The sequence below is a fragment of the Perognathus longimembris genome, chromosome 6, assembly GCF_023159225.1.
Source record: "Perognathus longimembris pacificus isolate PPM17 chromosome 6, ASM2315922v1, whole genome shotgun sequence".
NCBI lineage: Eukaryota > Metazoa > Chordata > Mammalia > Rodentia > Heteromyidae > Perognathus > Perognathus longimembris.
The window spans coordinates 25,455,754-25,475,290 of NC_063166.1; the positions used below are offsets into that span (position 1 = coordinate 25,455,754).

General features: G+C 41.4%; 1 long non-coding RNA gene across 1 annotated transcript; it reads left to right on the forward strand.

Annotated features, from left to right (window-relative positions):
* Window positions 1-10,828: 10,828 nt before the first annotated feature.
* Window positions 10,829-14,953, forward strand: LOC125353990. Its single transcript, XR_007211387.1, has 3 exons — window positions 10,829-10,877; window positions 14,171-14,175; window positions 14,872-14,953. It is a non-coding gene; the product is annotated as an uncharacterized LOC125353990 (long non-coding RNA).
* Window positions 14,954-19,537: the final 4,584 nt, after the last annotated feature.

Consider the following 19,537-nt stretch of genomic DNA (forward strand, 5'->3'; position numbering starts at 1 on the left):
TAGCTAGGATTACAGGTGTGAGCCACCAGTGCCAGGCCCCTTTATTTCTTAAGAGACAGATTCCAATTAAGTCATTAAGGCTGGCCTTGAACTTCTTAGTTCAGCAAATTTTCTTGCCTCAACCTCTAGTGCATCTGGGACTACAGGCACACACACACCATTTTGCCTGGCTTTTATTTTGTAACTTTGAAACAGTAGAGTCAGTGGGTAGAGTTTGGGTAGAGGGCAGTTGAAACACACACTAGAGAGGCATATTCATTATTCTCTGTTTTGATTTGAGGTTCTATTTCTAGAGCACAGTCATAGATTAGAGTTCCAATTGCAGAAGAATTCCTAGTATTCTTTTAAACAGCACATGTTTGTTAGCCATTAATGATTTTTCTTCTTTTTTCTTTTCTTCTTCTTCATTCTGGGGCTTGAAGTCAGGAGCAACACTCTGTCCCTTAGCTTCTTTTCATTCAATGTTGGAGTTCTACCTCTTGAGCCACATCTTCACTTCTGGCTTTTTTTTTTTTTTGCTGGCTAATTGGAGATAAAAGCCTCTTGAACTCTGCCCAGGCTAGCTTTGAACCAGGATCCTTAGATCTCAGCTTCCCGAATAACCTTAGAATTACAGGTGTGAGCTATAGGCACCTGGCTAACATGAATGATTCTTAGAGACCAAGAAAACATTGCATGAGGACTGCATATGGAACATTCTTGGTCTTGTCTCTAGAGGTCAATTATGTTTTAAAAGCAACAGAGTATTTTGCAACATATGTTCTTCTAATGCACTCCCACTCCCTGACACAACCTATCCAGGAAGTGCAAAGGGAATTTTTTAAAAGCAGCTGCATTATTACAATTTGTCAGCAAATGGATTATGTAAAGTATCTCATCCAATCAACCTGGGGGTTGGGGGTGTGTGTTTTAGTCCCTGGTGATAAAATAATAGCATCCATCAATAGTAATTCATGGAATCATCAAGATATCAACTATTTTCCCCAGAGGAGCAGAAAAATGGCTTCTTATACAAAGATCAACACTGTTTTCTCAGCTCAACTGCAAGGGAATATCCTTTGTGTCTTGTATGTGGTTGACATCACGTAGCACTAATACTTTAGCTTGTGTTTCCTAAGAAAAGATTTCCTGCTGGGTAGCCATGGTACACACATGTAATGCCAGCACTAGAGAGGCTGAGGCAGGAGGGTTGTAAGTTCAAAGCCAGTCTAGATTATAAAATGAGACCTGGTATCCTTTGGTACTACATATCACATCAGAGAAAATGAACATTTACTCAATAGTTATTATCTGACAAGCATCCTACTTTAGTCCATTCCAGTTGCTATAATGAATACCATAAACTAGGTAGCTTATAAACAACAGAAGTTTGCTTTTCATGTGTTTGGAGATCGAAAGTTGCAAGTGTAAGATCTAGTAGCTAAGCCAGGTGCCAGTGGCTCATGCCTATAATCATGCCTAGCTACTCAGGAGGCTGAGAACTAAGGATTGCTGTTCAAAGCCAGCCTGAGCAGGAAAGTCTATGAGACTCTTACCTCCAATTAACCAGCAGAAAACTGGAAGTGATGTTGTGCCTCAAAGTGGCAGAGTACTAGCCTTGTGCTGAAGAGCTCATGGACAGTGCCTGGGCCCAGAGTTCAAGCCTCAGGACTGATTCCACCCCCCCCCCCCCAAAAAAAAAAGATGTAGGTGTTGGCAAAATCAGGTGAGGACCTGATTCCTGTTTATAGATGGTACTTCTTTCTTTCTGTGTTCTCACAGAAAGAGGATGGATGGGCAAAGGAAGAGAAAAGTCAGCAGACAGCTTTCTAGGGCTTTTATTGATTTATTTTCACTTTTTATTTTTTGATGCTTGAACTCAAGGACTTGAACTCTTGCTCATCTTTTTTTTTTTGTTCTTCTCATGGATGATAGTCTACTACTCGAACTCCATTTCTAGTCTGGCTTTTTGGTTAATTGGAGAAAGAATCTTTTGAACTTTTCTGCTGAGGCTGGCTTGTTTATCTTCCATTCTCAGCCTCTTGAGTAGCTAAGATTACAGATATAAACCACCTTTTTCACTCAGTTTTTTCTTTTCTTTTCTTTTGCTTTTTGTCTAGGCTAGCCTGGATTGCCATCCTCCTATTTGTAATTCCTGCCTTAGTTAGGATGACAAGTATATACCACCACATACAGCTTTTTCTATTGACATGAGATCTAAATAATTTTCTTATCTAGGCTGGTCTTTTTTTTCTTTTTGCCAGTCCTGGAGCTTGAACTCTGAGCCTGGGTGCTGTCCCTAAGCTTCTTTTGTTCAAGGTGAGTGCTCTACCACTTGAGCCACAGCACTACTTCTGGCTTTTTTGAATATTTATTGTAGATAAGAGTCTCATTTTCCTGCATAGGCTGGCTTTGAACTGGGATCCTCAGTTCTCAGCTTCCTGAGTAGCTAGGATTACAGAGTTGAGTCACTGGCTCCTGGCTTAGGCTTTTCTTAAACCTTAATCCTCCTCTTCTGCCTCTTCAGTAGCTATGGTATTAAGTCTGAGCAACAGTGCTCAGCCTTGATTTATTTTTTATTTATTAAAATTTTAGGTTATATTTGTTTCTCTTTTTAAAAAATTGGTGTGTATTATACAAAATAGTTTCTTTGTTATGCTATTATTATTATTATTATTATTATTATTATTATTATTATTATTTTGCCAGTCCTGGGCTTGGACTCAGGGCCTCTGTCTCTGGCTTCTTTTTGCTCAAGGCTAGCACTCTGCCACTTGAGCCACAGTGCCACTTCTGGCCATTTTCTATGTATGTGATACTGGGGAATCAAACCTGGGGCTTCATGTATACGAGGCAAGCTCTCTTGCCACTAGGCCATATTCCCAGGCCTAGTCTTCTCTCTTCTCTTCCTACACGTGTGTGTGTGTGTGCCTGTACTGGGGCACAGTTTCTTAGCTCTTTCATCCAAGGCTGGCACTCTACAACTTGAGCCACACCTCTAATTCCATCTTTTTTTTTGTCTGTTTGTTTGCCGTTGGGCTTGAACTCTGGGCCTGGGCACTATCCTTAAGCTCTTCATCTCAAGGTTAGTGCTCTAACACTTTGAACCACAGTGCCACTTCTGGTTTTCAGGTGGTTACTTGGAGGTCAGAGTCTCACAGACTTTCCTGCCTGGGTTGGCTTTGAACCAAGATCCTCAGATCTCAGCCTCCTTGGTAGCTTGGATGACAGGCATAAGCCACTGGCACCCAGCTAATTCCATCTTTCTTTGATGGTTAATTGGTGATAACCATGACCCAAGAGGCTGTGATCTGAGAGTCATGATTTGCAGCCAACTTGAGCAGCAAAGTCTGTGAGACTTATCACCAATTAACCACCAGAAAACTGGAAGTAAAGCTGTGTCTCAAGGTAGTAGAGCTTTAGCCTGAATGGAAAAAAGCTCAGAGACAGTGCCCAGATCCTGAGTTCAAGCTTTACAGCTCACAACAAATATATATATATGTGTGTGTGTGTGTGTGTGTGTGTGTGTGTGTGTATGTATGTATGTACATATATGTGTATACACACATATGTATGTATGTATTCGAAAGAGAATTGGGGTGAGCAGTAAACATTAAATGTTGTCTATTCCAGGCCTTATCCTGGTCACTAATTATCGTCACGCGGTCAGGCAAGTAACTTTGTCCTTCTGAGTATCTTTCAGTCACCTGTAAAAACCCTGTGCCACAGTCAGAAGAGCACAAAAGAGGACTTAATTCCCATCCAGTTTCTGCCCTGCTTTTGTGGCCTTGAATGAACCCTTTACCTTCTCACTCCTGCACAGATTGATTGAAGAAATTTGCAAGTCCCATCACTGTCCTCATAAAGCTCAATGTTGTTCAGGAGGCAGACACCGAATCTTACACATAGTCACAACAGTGAGTCATTAATGTCAACTCTGATAAGTCCTCGGAAGAGAAGTGCCATTGACAGACTAGCAGGCAGACCTCATCTAGATAGGAGCCAGAGGAGGTGAGGGAAGATGAGAGACCCCACGGCATGCTTCTCTGCAGGAGCGCCTTTCAAGTTGGGACAAGGGAGCTTGTCTCAGCGCTGCAGTGCTATCTCTCCTCTTTGCCCATCTCTTTCTCCTCTTTCTCTTTTTTTCATTTTTTAAAAAGAATATAAAACATGTGGCAGAGATTATAAAGGTTCTCTTAGTAGATGCTTTGCCCTTCTTTCTTGTTTGAGAACCCCATTGTCAGTCATAATGTTACATTTCCATCAACTTTTGCAGCTACTCATGGCCTCAGGTCCAATCAGGTCATTGGAAGTGCCATTTCTGGGATGCATGCTTGAAAGTAGGTGGCGTGCCTCTTCTTCCCACTTCCACCCCTGCTCTGCCTTGTGATGGGAATGAGATGTTGCTGATGAGCCATGTTTGGCCATGTGGACACTGAATCATCTGGGGGTAAGACAGAATGATGCCTGCAACCACTTTACTGTCCCTTAGAGAAACTACCACTTGGTTAATCTAGTTGATAGATCTCTATTGTATGCAGTTGAACTTAAAATCTTAACCAATGCAGTATGTCTAAGAAAATATTCAAATGGAAGAAAAAGAGATTACAAGGCAGAAAGGGTGGGTTGGTGGTAAGAGATCTTGCCTTGCCATCCACAAGGCCTTGGGTTTGATCCCTAGCAAGAGAGTGGGTTGGGGAAGAATGTGATGAAGATGATTTTTTCTCATTACTCAGATACCTCAAGGATGCTCTGATGACATCTTGACACTCAGAGCTGAATGTCAAGCTTCAAGTGGGATGTGACCAGTCTCTAAAACAGTGTGTTTGGGAAGATTACTCATTGCTTTGATCACCACTTTGTATTGCTGTCTTTTGGTGTTGCCTCATGACATCTGAGGTCACTTCAAAGTCCAGCTCCATTGAGTGAGCCCCATTTGAGGAGTTTGGGTCCAGAGCTCTGATTTTATAGCTTTTTTTATTTTTTGGTTCATGAACCATTTTACTCAGCTATAACTGAAATGGCTGAGGCCATATCTCCCCACTTTACCACATACCCAAACCACTACCACCACACACAAAGAAACCAAACCTCTTGGAGCAGCTGAGAATTCAATATAATGGCTCTCGATTTTTATTATTGTTATTATTATTTTAATTATCAAACTGAATTACAGAGAGGTTACAGTTTCATACATTAGGTATTGGATACATTTCTTGTACTGTTTGTTACCTCATCCCTCATTCCCCCCCACCCCCTTCGATTTTTATTATTATTTCACAATATAAACCAAAGCATAAACATAAATCAAGAAGTTAAACAACAATGAAGAACATAGGAACATTATTTATGAATCATCTTGTGAGAACAGTTTGCCCATTTGTTCATCAGTATTGTGCAAAAATACCAAAATACTATCCACAGAGAGCAGGAAGGAGAAGAGAGGAGAGGACAAGGAAGAAGAGAAGGACAGGGGAGGAGAGGAGAAGAGAGATCTTGGCTTCATTTCTCTAGCCTGTAACTGGGTTCACATGGGATTTAGACTAATTGTGGAAATGAATTATAGAAATGAATAGATGATGGGAAACTTGGCTGCAATGTCATTCATAACCAGGTGGGCCCGGGGATTACCTGGCACCATTTTCATTACAACTTTAGAGGGGATTCATCTTGCATTACAGAGAAAGTAAGCTGGAGAGTTGAATGTAGAATCTCATAATCGGATTTGTGGCATGGCTTAGATGATTCTAAAAAGAATCCAGTCAAATCAAAGCCACTCATTAGAGAATAGTATTTCCAGCAAATGATTTTGCATGATGTTGTTCACCCTAGTTTGTTAATGAAATCATTGCACACTCATATTTTGGGCATGTGCATGTACTTACAGTAGCATAGTTGAACTATTCAGTGGCCTTGTCAAAAACATCAAAGGTGAATCTGATCTGCTGTCTTGATCCAACTTCTAATATCAGAGAACAGAGAACAGAGGACACCACAAGGATGCAAGAAGCAAAATATTGACCGTGGGAAACTTCACAAGGAACATTTTTCCCCCATAAATAAATTGCAATGAGGCAAAAAGAAAATGAAAGGGGGAGCACACACATTATAGGAAGACATGATCAGTAGTCGTCAGTCACAGTATGTGAACATTATGTGGCTTCAGATGCAAATTGGACATGTGTGAGGTAATTAAGCACTTTAGTGAGCGGTTTGTGATGTACAGGTTTTTTGTTTTGGTAAGGCCATATAGCCTAATCTGGCCTCAGATTCAGATCCTCCTATCTTTGACTATAGTGCTGGAAATACAACTGTGCATCAACCTATTTGGCTTTTTGTTGTTGTTGCTGTTTTTTTTTTTTTTTTTTTTTTTTTTGCCAGTCCTGGGGCTTGGACTCAGGGCCTGAGCACTGTCCTTGGCTTCTTCTTGCTCAAGGATAGCACTCTGCCACTTGAGCCACAGCGCCCCTTCTGGCCATTTTCTGTATATGTGGTGCTGGGGAATTGAACCCAGGCTCTCATGTATACGAGGCAAGCACTCTTGCCACTAGGCCATATCCCCAGCCCCTGTTGCTGTTGTTTTTACAATATTATTTAGATGGAGTTGGAGACATGGCTTAGTTGGTAGAACACTAGCCAATGAGCAAAAGCATCAGGTACTGAGTTTGAGTCCTGGTAATGAACCAAAATATAACAAAAAAGAAAAGAAATACATTTTAAAGGCAGAGTCAGACTCTGTGGGCTAAGATCACCTAAGCAGTCCTCCTGCCTCATAGTCCCACATTAGCCCCCAGAGTGCTAGGACCAGATAGCTTTGCACCTCTTGCCTGACTTACTCTTGTTTTTCTTTTTCTTTTTAAAAAAATATCAGTACTGGGGCTTGAATTCAGAACCTTATGTTCTCCCTTAGCTTTCTCTGCCCAAGGCTAGTGCTCTACCATTTGAGCCATACCTCTACTTCCATTCCGCCACCCCCTCCGTCCCTGTAGTATGAGTTTTTCAGTCAAAGCTGGCTTCAAATGGAGATCCTCAGATCTGAGCCTCCTGGTTTAGCTGGGCAATAGATATATAAGGGGACCCTTACCATATTATGTCTATTTTTCATAATGAAGTATTATCCAACAAACAGCTAGGATTACAGGCATAAGCTATTACTGGTGCCTAGCCATTTTCATTCATACTGTGAAACTGTTAACAACATTTAATAATAGGATTCTTTTCATCTTGTAAAATTTAAATTCTGGACCTATTAAGCACTAACTCCCCATTCCTTCTGTTTCCGACCTCTGGTAACTTCCGTCCAACTTTCTGTTTATGAATTTGCCACCCTAGATATTTTTGTCTAAGTACAATTAGATAGGATTTGTCCTTTTGTTTCCATCTTTTTTTTTTTTTTTTTTTTTTGGGCCAGTCCTGGGCCTTGGACTCAGGGCCTGAGCACTGTCCCTGGCTTCTTCCCGCTCAAGGCTAGCACTCCGCCACTTGAGCCACAGCGCCGCTTCTGGCTGTTTTCTGTATATGTGGTGCTGGGGAATCGAACCTAGGGCCTCGTGTATCCGAGGCAGGCACTCTTGCCACTAGGCTATATCCCCAGCCCCCCATCTTTTTTTTTTTTTTTGCCAATCCTGGGCCTTGGACTCAGGGCCTGAGCACTGTCCCTGGCTCAAGTGCTCAAGGCTATCACTCTGCCACTTGAGCCACAGTGCCACTTCTGGCCATTTTCTGTATATGTGGTGCTGGGGAATCGAACCCAGGGCTTCATGTATATGAGGCAAGCACTCTTGCCACTAGGCCATATTCCCAGCCCTGTATTTGTCCTTTTTTTTTTTTTTTTTTTTTTTAATTTGTTTTTTGTTGCCAGTCCTGGGGCCTGGATTCAGGGCCTGAGCACTGTCCCTGGCTTCTTTTTGCTCAAGGCTAGCACTCTACCTCTTGAGCCACAGCGCCACTTCTGGCTTTTTTCTACATATGCGGTGCTGAGGAATCGAACCCAGGGCTTCATGTATACGAGGTGAGCACTTTACCACTGGGCCATATTCCCAGACCCCATATTTGTCCTTTTGTATCTGACTTATTTCACTTAGTATAATATCCAAACGATTCATCTACCTTTTATATATCAAAAAGCTTTTTTTGTTTGCTTGCTTTTTTGGTGTTTAATTAGAGATAAGACTCTCATGAATTTTCCTTCCAGGTCTAGCTTTGGATCTGATCTTTGGATCGCAGCCTCCTGAGAAGCTAGAATTACAGACATGAGCCACTGGCACCCAGCTGTATATTTCTTTTTAGAGTTCTCATCTTACTATATGTATATGTGTGCATATACATGTGGGGTGTGTGTGTGTGTGTGTGTGTGTGTGTGTGTGTGTGTGTGTGTGATGCTGGGAAACAACAGGGTTTCCCATATGCTAGGCTAATCACACTACCATTGAGCTGGACCTCCCAACCCCTAAGAGCGTCTTTTCAAAGATACTCATGAAAATATTTATGAATGAAATGTTAAAAAATATTCTGCAGTTTCTTCAAAATAAACTGGTTGGGCTGAGGGCATACAGAACTTGGTGAAAGAGAACTTGCCTAGCATACAGGAACCCTGAGATAGAGCCTGAGAATGGAGAAAACAAGCAGTTGTAGAAGACTAAATTGGAGTATGGTCGAAATAAGATTGGCCATAGGTTGTTTTTTTTTTTTTTTTTTTTTGCCAGTCCTGGGCCTTGGACTCAGGGCCTGAGCACTGTCCCTGGCTTCTTTTTGCTCAAGGCTAGCACTCTGCCACTTGAGTCACAGTGCCACTTCTGGCCATTTTCTGTATATGTGGTGCTGGGGAATTGAACCCAGGTCTTCATGTATATGAGGCAAGCACTCTTGCCACTAGGCTATATCCCCAGTCCCGTAGATTGGCCATAGTTATTCACTGGTGTAGCATAGGTGATAGATAATGGTCTATTTTTTATCATGAACCACTAACCAACAAACAGCACACTTGTATCTGGAAAGGATTGTGTTGATCATTTAACTCTTTCTTTCCCTCTCTTGCTCTCTTTTCTTTTGTATTAAGGCCATTTGTGGTCCAGGAGGGTGATGGTGTCCATCCTGTGCCTGGACTAGAGCCCATCCAGAAGTGTTTACACTGGTACTCTGTCCAATGATAACTGCTTAGGCTGCATATAAATCAGATCCCCCTTAGCCATACTTGTAGATTATCTTACTGTGCTGCTTAGAATATGGGCAGGCATTTAAAGTCTAGAAAAAGTCAGGGGATTTGTCCTTGTGCTGGCTGGTTCCTTGTATGCATGGATTTATCCAGCTTCACCTAGCCATTTCAGAACTTCCATGAGTACACAGTGAGTGGCATAAGGTGATTTTCCCAGTGCACTCCATTCAGGGATCACCAACTGTCAGGGGGGCCTTAGCAGGGAAACTGGAAGGATGTAGCTACATTGTATTAAACTCTATAAGAGGCTGCTTACCCTCCCAGGGAATAGCAAGTAAATTGCTTCCCTCTGGGAGTTAAATTAACTCTTTCAGAGCAATAGAATTAGTTTGGCAGTGAATATCTCTTTCCTTAGGAGTTCCCCAAATAATATTTTTAATGAGCCCTATCTACCTATTGTTTTCCAGTGCCACACTTCAACAGAATTGACAATAAATTTAACTAAAGACAGGTTTGACTAATTTTTTTTCTTGGAATAGACCAGGTGTTCTTGCAACAGGCATCAATTGATGGCTTGTTTCGAGTGGAGAAGGTACAGACTCATTAGAGGCAGCTAGTAGATGAGCCTTCTAATCCTTATTCATCTTCCAAGTAAGGAGTGTCTTGTACCCCAGCCCATCAGCCAGTCTTTTGTGTTGCTATCAAGTCTGGGTGCTTGTTTCCAATTTGCTACATAATTTCTCTTTGGGCTTGTAGCTTGAGAGAAAAGGGATAACAGTAAGTAAGTTTTAACTGACAGGTTTTGAAACCTACAAGTTAAACATCAAGACAGGTTAGCAGTTGCATTTAAAAAGCTTCAAAGAAGATGGGACTTGAATTGATTTCAGCACTGTTTATAATTGAGCAGCTCTGAAATACAGAAGAAAATACTAGTTTTATTTGCAAAATACCTATCCTTTACACACCACAGAAGGTTGGAGCAATAAGAAAAAACATCAGTATTTTTCAATTAAAAACAATCTTGGAATTTTTAAAATGTCTTATCCCCATTTGCTTTTAAGAACAAAAGTACTGATCTTGTCTAATGGCTTTTTTTCTTTTTCCAAAGCTGAAAGAGACAGAAGAATTGAGGCCTGAAGTAGGTTACTAAATGACTCCCGTTTGAGAGATAAATTTACCCTGTGAGTCCATTGGGGTGCCATTTAGTACCTCGGCAGAGCTAATTAAACCAAATATTAGCCTGGCATCTTGAAAGGGTTAACTCATCTCTGAAGACCATGCAGCTTATTTCTAGAGAGCATTTTATTCAGTCACTGCCCCTCATCCCAGGACAAAGCCTTTTGTCCCTAGCTCCTAGAACCATGCGAGCTGAGAGCTGCGAGCTGCGAGCTGGGATGAAGCACACAGGACTTCCCAAAGCATGAAGAGACTTGAGCATCAGGCTCTGTCCGCACCATTTTCCCCAAGGAGTCTACAGTCAGTTGGATGTTAGCTCACAAATTTGTTATTTGTGCAGCTGCTAAGTATGGGTTGATTAGTCTTAATAAAGCCTCACACTCAGATATCAGGAAGCACCATTCCTCATGGTGTGGGCTTTAGAATCAGGCACATTTCAGGTTTGAATTGTGGCCTTAACCCTTGCTAGCTGTGGGACCTTCACTACATTATTTAGCAATTGGTAAGGTGAGGTGTGTGTGTGTGTGTGTGTGTGTGTGTGTGTGTGTGTGTGTGTGTGTGTGTGTGTGTACTGCTCCTGGGGCTTGAACTCAGGGCCTGAAGGCTGTTCCTGAGCTTCTTTGGCTCAAAAAGTCTAGCACCCTAACACATGAGCCACTTACAGCTTTAGCTGAGTAGTTTATTATGAAGAGTCACATGGACTTTTGTGCCCAGGCTGGCTTTGAACCTCAATCCGAAGATCTCAGTCTTGCTTAGTCCTAGCTCTTCAGAGCCCGAGGCAGGAAGATCACTTGGTCCAGGAGCTTGAGGCCAACCTGGGCAACATAGAGAGACACCTGTCTCTTAAAAAAAAAAAAAAAAAAAAAAAAAAAGATGGGAGGGAAAAACTGGGAGACAGCAAGGGAGTTGATATTCTCCACAAATAAATGTACTCTTTAGTTAATGTATGTAACTGTAAGCCCTCTGTATATCACCATTATAATAACTATATATATATATATATATATATATATATTTTTTTTTTTTTTTTGGCCAGTCCTGGGGCTTGGACTCAGGGCCTGAGCACTGTCCCTGGCTTCTTTTTGCTCAAGGCTAGCACTCTGCCACTTGAGTCACAGTGCCACTTCTGGCCATTTTCTATATATGTGGTGCTGGGGAATTGAACCCAGGGCCTCATGTATAAGGAGCAAGCACTCTTGCCACTAGGCCATATGCCCAGCCCATAACAATAAATTTTTTAAGAGAAAAAGAAAAGAAAACAAAGCAAAACAACAAAAAGGAGCCAGGTGCCGGTGACTGATGCCTGTAATCCTAACTACTCAGAAGGCTGAGATCTAAAGATCATAGTTCAAAGGCAGCCCAAGTAAATCTGTGACACTATCTCCTATTAAGCACCAAAAAAGTTAGAAGTGAAGCTGTGGCTCAAGTGGTAGAGTACTAGTCTTGAGCTCCAAAGCACATAGGCCCTGAGTTCAAACCCCAGGACTGACACACACACACACACACACACACACACACACACACACAAGCAGCACAATCCAGGTTAGTTTAGTTTATCCCCAATATGCCCTGTTTCCCTCTAATGTAATCATCCTGTTTCTGTGTAAAGTTTCTATTGCTTTCCACAGAAAAAAGCTAATGACACCTTCATATGTCCACAACCTCCCAGGTTGTATTATGGTGTCTACTAGTTTACTCTACCTTGACAGTTGTAGAAATTAAAATAATGTGGGAGACACTTGTTTCTCATTAAGAAGGCAATCACCAAGTGTCACTTCATTTTCTTAGATCTGTCACCCCACACATGTTCACCCACTGTCCACTTTAACCTACACACCAATCTGAACAAGTTGGCGCTGTTACTGTCCTCATTTCATAATATGGGACAAGGAGGTTTGGAGGTTGAGTGAGCAGTGCAAAGCCAGCTGCTAGAATTAAGGGGGCTGAGTGAAGATTTGAACTCAAGACTGAGAGTTGGGACACTAGGTTATTGATTTTCCTTCCCATTGATTTTGTGTGTATGTGTGTGCCAGTCCTGGTGCTTTGACTCAGAGACTGAGCACTGTCCCAGCTTCCTTTTACTCCAGGCCAACACTTTGCTGCTTGAGCCACAGCGCCACTTCCAGCCTTTTCTGTTTATGTGGTACTGAGGAATCGAACCCAGGGCTTTGTGCATGCTAGGCAAGCACTCTACTGCTAAGCCACATTCCCAGCCCCTTCCCATTGATCTTTGTGAACACCTGTCATATGCTCCAAAACTCTGAATGCATGCTTTGGAGTTGCCTATCATCCTTTTAGCTGCCTAGAGAAGATTCCATTTAGTTCTGTGGGCCCTTGGGCCACTCCTTTGGCTAACTGCATTTCTTGGGCTCCTTTGCCAAATGGCTTTTGGCAGGATTCTATCAATGGAAGGCTGCTCAATGGGCACTGTTACCATATAGTTAATGTACCTACAGCCCATGAGACTGCTTACCATCAGAGGAAGGGGCAGAAACACTTCATCTTGCCACAGGCCCCACCCTCCTCCATGTTCTCAGTGATGGAACAGTTGGTTGCCAGTGGCAGGGTTCTAAGAAATGGAGTTTACTTGAGTCCCTTCCCCTATCATGTTGAGCAAGGAGAATAACATGTCTGAACTCCATCAGGCAGTCTCTTCTTCCATTCCAGAGCTCTGTCAGACACAGACGGTATTGATTGGGAGAAGTATCTGAAAAGGAGATATTTGGGAGTGTTGAAGGAGATTGAAACCCTCTCCTGACTCTCTTTGGTTATTGGCTTACTTAATTTTGCCGGTTGCTTGAGGTTTGTGAAACAAGTCAAAGTATGTCTGAAAGCATGTGCTCACATAATTAAAAAAAAATGTTATTCTTAAGGAGTTGTACTAAGGAGTTACCAAGGGGTTCCATAAGACAATGAGTATAATGCTTCTTTGACAATGTCATCCCTTCTATCACTTTCCCTCATTCTTCCCTACTGTCCCTGCCCATAATTTGCATAGTTCATTTTTTCCATAGTGTATATTGAATACCATGACTGCATTTGTTCACCTTGACATATGATTCTAGCTTTTATTGTGTGTGTGCTGGTCCCGGGGCTTGAACTAAGGGTGTCTGCACTGTGCTGTGGCTGAGCTCTTTTTTGCTCAAGGCTATCACTCTACCACTTGAATCATAGCTCCACTTCTGGCTTTTTGGTGGCTCATTGGAAATAAGAGTCTCACAAATTTTCCTTCCAGAGCTTGCTTCAAACTGCAATCATCAGAGCTCAGCCTTCTGAATAGCTAGGGTTACAGGCATGAGCCACTGGCGCCGACTTAACTTTTGATTTTTGAATATGCTATTTACTCTGGGAAATGGCTGTTTATAGTGAAGCCATTGTATTCATTTAATACTCCCACTAGAATGGCCACAGGAACATGGTGCTTGAATTTGTGGCTGGACAAGACTCATCAATAGCCTGCCTAATAAATATAGATTAAAAGGGTATCCAATATCTGCCTTAAACCCACAAAGGAATATAAATTTGCAGCAAGAGATCAAGACTCTAATGAAGGCAGCAGGAGACGGCTTTAAAGACAATTCCCTGTTGCAACTTGATGATGAAAATCAGCCTTAACTGTGCATTTAATTTCTTTTGTGGGTTCAAAGCAGATCCCTAAAGTTTCATTTGATGGAGGTTAATCATGATAGACTTTGTAGCCTTATAAAGCTTCTAATATTGAGTAGAGTTGATAAAATACATTTGTGTGAATAATAATGTTTTGTCTTTTTAAAATGAGGTGTTATATACAGGAAAAGAGCGACCGAACCTGCCAAGATACTACCTTTGTAGATACTCTTGAAGAAACAAATGTGGGAAAAGATGTGGTATTTATACATATAGAACATTTATTGCAAAACATACACCTTCCTAACTCTCAAAAAATTATGTTTTTTAAGCAAAATTCAATAGGGGGAGGAATCTTCTCCTCCTCCGCTCTCCATTCTTTGTGTGTGTGTGTGTGTGTGTGTGTGTGTGTGTGTGTGTGTGTGTTCCAGTCCTAGGACTTGAACTCAGGACCTAGATACTGTCCCTGATCTTTCTGTGCTCAAAGCTAGCACTCTAGTTCTGGCTTTTTGACAGTTAATTGCAGATAGGAGTCTCACTGACTTTCCTTCCTCAGCTGGTTTTGAATTGTGTCCCTCTTGAGCAGCTAGGATTACAGGGATGAGGCAGTGGTGCCTAGCACTAATTTTTAAGTCTGTAGTTGAACACACAGAGTGTCAAGACAAAAGTGTGTATTTGAATCAGTGCAAGTATTTGAATCAATTGCATTATGCTGAAGCCTTTTAAATTGGTCTTCTTTTTGAATAGTTCTCAAATGATTGCTTTGAAGAATCACAGACCAGCCTTGCTTTTTTTCTCTTTATTCTCACCTCCCTTCCCACTTTTTTGGGGGATGGTATTGGACTTTGACTTAGGGCTTCAGGCTTGTGAAGCAGATACTCTACCAATTGAGTGATGCCCCAAACTCTTTGTGTTTTAGTTATTTTTCAGATCCTTTTTTTTTTTTTTTTGGCCAGTCCTGGGGCTTGGACTCAGGGCCTGAGCACTGTCCCTGGCTTCTTTTTGCTCAAGGCTAGCACTCTGCCACTTGAGCCACAGCGCCACTTCTGGCCATTTTTTTCTGTATATGTGGTGCTGGGGAATTGAACCCAGGGCCTCATGTATACGAGGAAAGTACTCTTGCCACTAAGCTATATCCCCAGCCCCTCATATACTTTTATATATTATTTTTAAATTAATTTACCTTATTGTTATTATAGAGGTTATATATGGAAGGATTACAATTACGGGAGTCAGGTAGTGAGTACATTTCATTTGTTCCCTCATTCCCTCCCAGTCCTTCCCTCCCATCTCTACCCATGAGTTCTATTTTTTTTTTAAATTTTTATTTTTTCCAGTCCTGGGCTTGGACTCAGGGCCTGAGCACTGTCCCAGGCTTCTTTTTGCTCAAGGCTAGCACTCTACCTCTTGAGCCACAGTGCCACTTCTGGCTTTTCCTGTTTATGTGGTGCTGAGGAATTGAACCCAGGCCTTCATGCATGGTAGCCAAACACTCTACCACTAAGCCACATTCCCAGTCCCCCATGAGTTCTATAGTTCACTTTCATCAATGTCCAGTGAGCTCCATTGCTGTGCTTTTTCATCCTTGTTCCTGCCTCCTCCCCTGACCCTCCCAAAAACATTTCTATATTATTTTTTGTTGTTATTATAAAGGTGATGTACAGATGAGTTCTAGTTTTATAAGTCAGGTAACGGAGTACATTTCTTTTTGGACAATCTCACTCCTTGTTTCATTTTCTCCCAATAGGTCTCATATTTTTGTCAGAGTGAGGGTAAACCTTGATCTTACTATTAATGACTCCTGCATAGCTGGGATGACAGATGTGTATCATAGTACTATTTTTGTTGTTGTTGAAACATGGTCTTGCTATCTCCTCTACAACATCAGTGGCCTTGAACCTCAATTCCTCCAGATGTCTTCCTCCCAAGTAGCTAGGATTTTAGGTGTGAGTCATCATGCTTGGCACTCTCTTTTGCCCACCAGGAGAGATAACACTGACCACTCTTCCAAAAGGAGTGATGTCATCTGAATTTCAGATTAGAACATCTTCTTTGTTGTTGTTGTGGTTGGTTATGGGGCTTAAACTCAAGGGCCTGGGTGCTGTCGCTGAGCTCTTTTTTGCTCAAGGCTAGTGCTGTACCACTTTGATCAACAGAATCACTTCTGGATTTTTTTTTTTTTTGAGTGGTTAATTGGAGATTAGAGTCTTATGGACTTTCCTGCTTGGGCTGGCTATGAGTGACTATACTCAGATCTCAACCTCCTGAGTAGCTAGGATCACAGGCATGAGCCACAAGTGCCTACCTATTGTTTTTGTTTTCATCAGCCTTATTATAGTTACACATGGCTTCTAGCTCTCTTGTATAACTTTTAAAAAAAAATAAGAAGTGATGGGCTGGGAATATGGCCTAGTGGTAGAGTGTTTGCCTTGCATACGTGAAGCCCTGGGTTCCATTCCTCAGTACCACATACACAGAAAAAGCCAGGAGTGGCACTGTGGCTCAAGTGGTAGAGTGCTAGCCTTGAGCAAAAAGAAGCCAGGTACAGTGCTCAGGCCCTGAGTTCAAGCCCCAGTACTGGCAAAAAAAAAAAAAAAGATGAAGAAGAAGAAGAAGAAGAAGAAGAAGAAGAAGAAGAAGAAGAAGAAGAAGAAGAAGAAGTGATTATTATTAACATTTAATCCAAGGAAAAGGAAAAGGGAAGTAAAGTTTTCCCCAAACAATAACAACTCTATTATGGGCCAATTGATGCTTTTAACTTCCAAACTTTCTCTCTGTCTCTCTCTTTTTTTGGTCCCCTGACCGGGAATCGAACAAAACTTTCTCTTAGTTGACTTTATATTTATTTATTTATTTATTTATTTATTTATTTATTTATTTATTTTGCCAGTCCTGGGGCTTGGGTCAGGGCCTGAGCACTGTCCCTGGCTTCTTTTTGCTCAAGGCTAGCACTCTGCCACTTGAGCCACAGTGCCACTTCTGGCTGTTTTCTATATATGTGGTGGTGGGGAATCAAACCCAGGGCTTCAGGTATACGAGGCAAGCATTCTTGGCACTAGGCCATATTCCCAGCCCATCTCTTAGTTAACTTTAATCTCAGTAAAATTCCTTTTCTGAGTAGAAACCCCTGTTTTGCTGGCTTAATATTTAGTGTGTTATTTTAAACTCAACTTTCTAGCACTTGTTTTACAGGACAGTCTAAACTGTGAAATATGAAGGATTGTAAGTAAGATATGTTGAGGACATTGAAAACCAGTGATGTCTATTCAAGGAATTAAGGCTGCAACAAGTTGCATGTTCTGTTAAGTCAGATGTTCTTTTTGTTTGTTTCCAAGATAATTTGCCAAGCTGAATTCCAGTTGTTTAGATTCTAAGCTACAGTAATAATAAGTGTAAACAAGTGTTCAACCACGAGTTGCATTTTGTGCTGTATGCAAGTCACATGAAGCGTGTACTTTCTGCTTGGAGAATTGCACACTTTGCAGCAGCCACTTGCACACTGATACCCGTGCACAGCTATAATGGGAAACATTTGAGTCTGGTTACAAAGATCTGCTCAGTGTGAAATCTGTTTCTAACACAATGGTCAGATTGAAAGAAGTTTTATTCTATGGCTGAGCATTTCTTCTGGGAATATAAAAAGGTGAATGTCTTACTTTCCTGTTTAAAATGACCAAAAACTTCATAATCTTAACCTCACCATCGACTCCTAAATTTATACAGAGAATCAGAGGCCTTGAGCTGGCTGCAACTTCCTATTTGATCTTGGTGAAGTTACAAAAAGGCAGCGAGAGTTCAAAGGAGAGCCAGGGGCAACTCCACGCTTTAATCCTGCTCTTCTTTTCCTTCCTCTCTACTCCCTCTCTCCATCTTTTGGTATGAACTACAGTATGTATCCATTTCAATAACCCCAGACACCGTAGATTCTAGAACAATGAGGAAAGCTTCTCTTCTTATTGATACTGACAGGCCCTTTGGTCAGAAAATGTCCTTCAACAGATGTTAGGGGATGTGATCACAAACCAGAAAGGTATCTATTACAACTTTTAAGGTTGTTTTATTTTGCCTCTCTACATTCCACTGGAGAAGGCTTAATTTCCTTTTTTCCCCTCCCCTTTGGAACTCCCCTCTTGAGGGTTTAGGATACAGAAAAAGTAGTTATGACTTTAAGTTGCTGACTTTGCTTTAACATGAGCTGCCTTTTCCTCATCTTCCCAAAAGGAAATAAAGAATGAACATAGAGGACAATTATGAGGCAATATCAACAGTGAAATAAGAATGAGTTCATTTTGTGATTCAATAATACCATTTAAAAGTATTTTAGTCTAAGCACTCTGGATGTTATTTTAGTCCATTCGTATTGTTGGAAGAAGGTTTTAGATTATTTTAACTGTGGCTAATGAATGTACCCCATTGAATTCAATTGTATGCCAACTTAGAGGGCCCGAAGTGAATTATTGTATTAAGACCAACCTAGTCTGCAATTCACTTTCTATCAAATAGGCCGCCCAGCATAAAATAATTCAGACTATAATGCTTAGTGATGACATAATCATTATTCATAAATATATTAAACTGGAGTTTTAACTCTACATCACAATGTCTTTGTCTTGCCCAACATAGATTCTCTATAACATGAACCAAGAAAATCAGACAAACAATAAAGGAAGAAAAGGAGCAAGAATGGTATGCTGACGGAAAGGATATGTCCCGGCCATCCCAGGGGACCATGCTGAGATAATCATAGACAGGAGAAGAAGGTTCATAAGGAGGTTTATTAGTGGGGCCATAGTTCCCACGGGAGAGAGGTAGCTACATGGCATCTACACTATCCAGGTGGCAGCTTCTCTCTCTGGGGGTAAAGGGGAAGTAGGTAGGTAGTAAGTAGGAGTGGCTCATTAGGTATGGGTAGATCTGGGGGCTAGTGGGAGGAGCTGAGGATCTGAGGCTAAGGAAATGCTAACACTGACCCAAATGATGGTAGTGGTAGTTGTTTGTGACTTTGTTTCCCAGTCTTCTAAAGCCCAAATGAGTTCTCTACTTCCAAACATAAACATTTGGAATATCCTATTTGGACACATACCCAAGCCCTGCCCTACCAATCTCTTTAAAATTTTTATTTATTTATTTCTTTGTTGTCAGAGTGATACACATGAGGGGTTACAGTTTCATATGTAAGGCAGTATGTACATTTCTTAACTAGCTTGTTACCGCCTCCCTCACTTTTCCCCCCTGCCTTTCCCCTCAATTCTATTTTTTTTTTGGTCAATTCTTTTTTTTTAATTTAATTTATTTATTAATTGAACACAAATTTTTTTGGACAATGTGTTGTGCAAAAAGGGTACAGTTACATAGTAGGGCAGTGTGTACATTTCTTGTGATATCTTACGCCCTGTTCAATTCTATTTCAATTACTTCAATATCAGCTTTCTGCCAATAGAGAAATACCTGAAATAAATATACATAAAGAGAAAAGGGTGAGGTGCTGGTGGCTCATGCCTGTAATCCTAGCTACTCAAGAGACTGAGATCTGCCAGCCTGGGCAGGAAAAGTCCATGAGACTCTTATCTCTAATTAACCACCAGAAAGCTGAAAGTGGTGCTGTGGCTCAAAGTGGTAGAG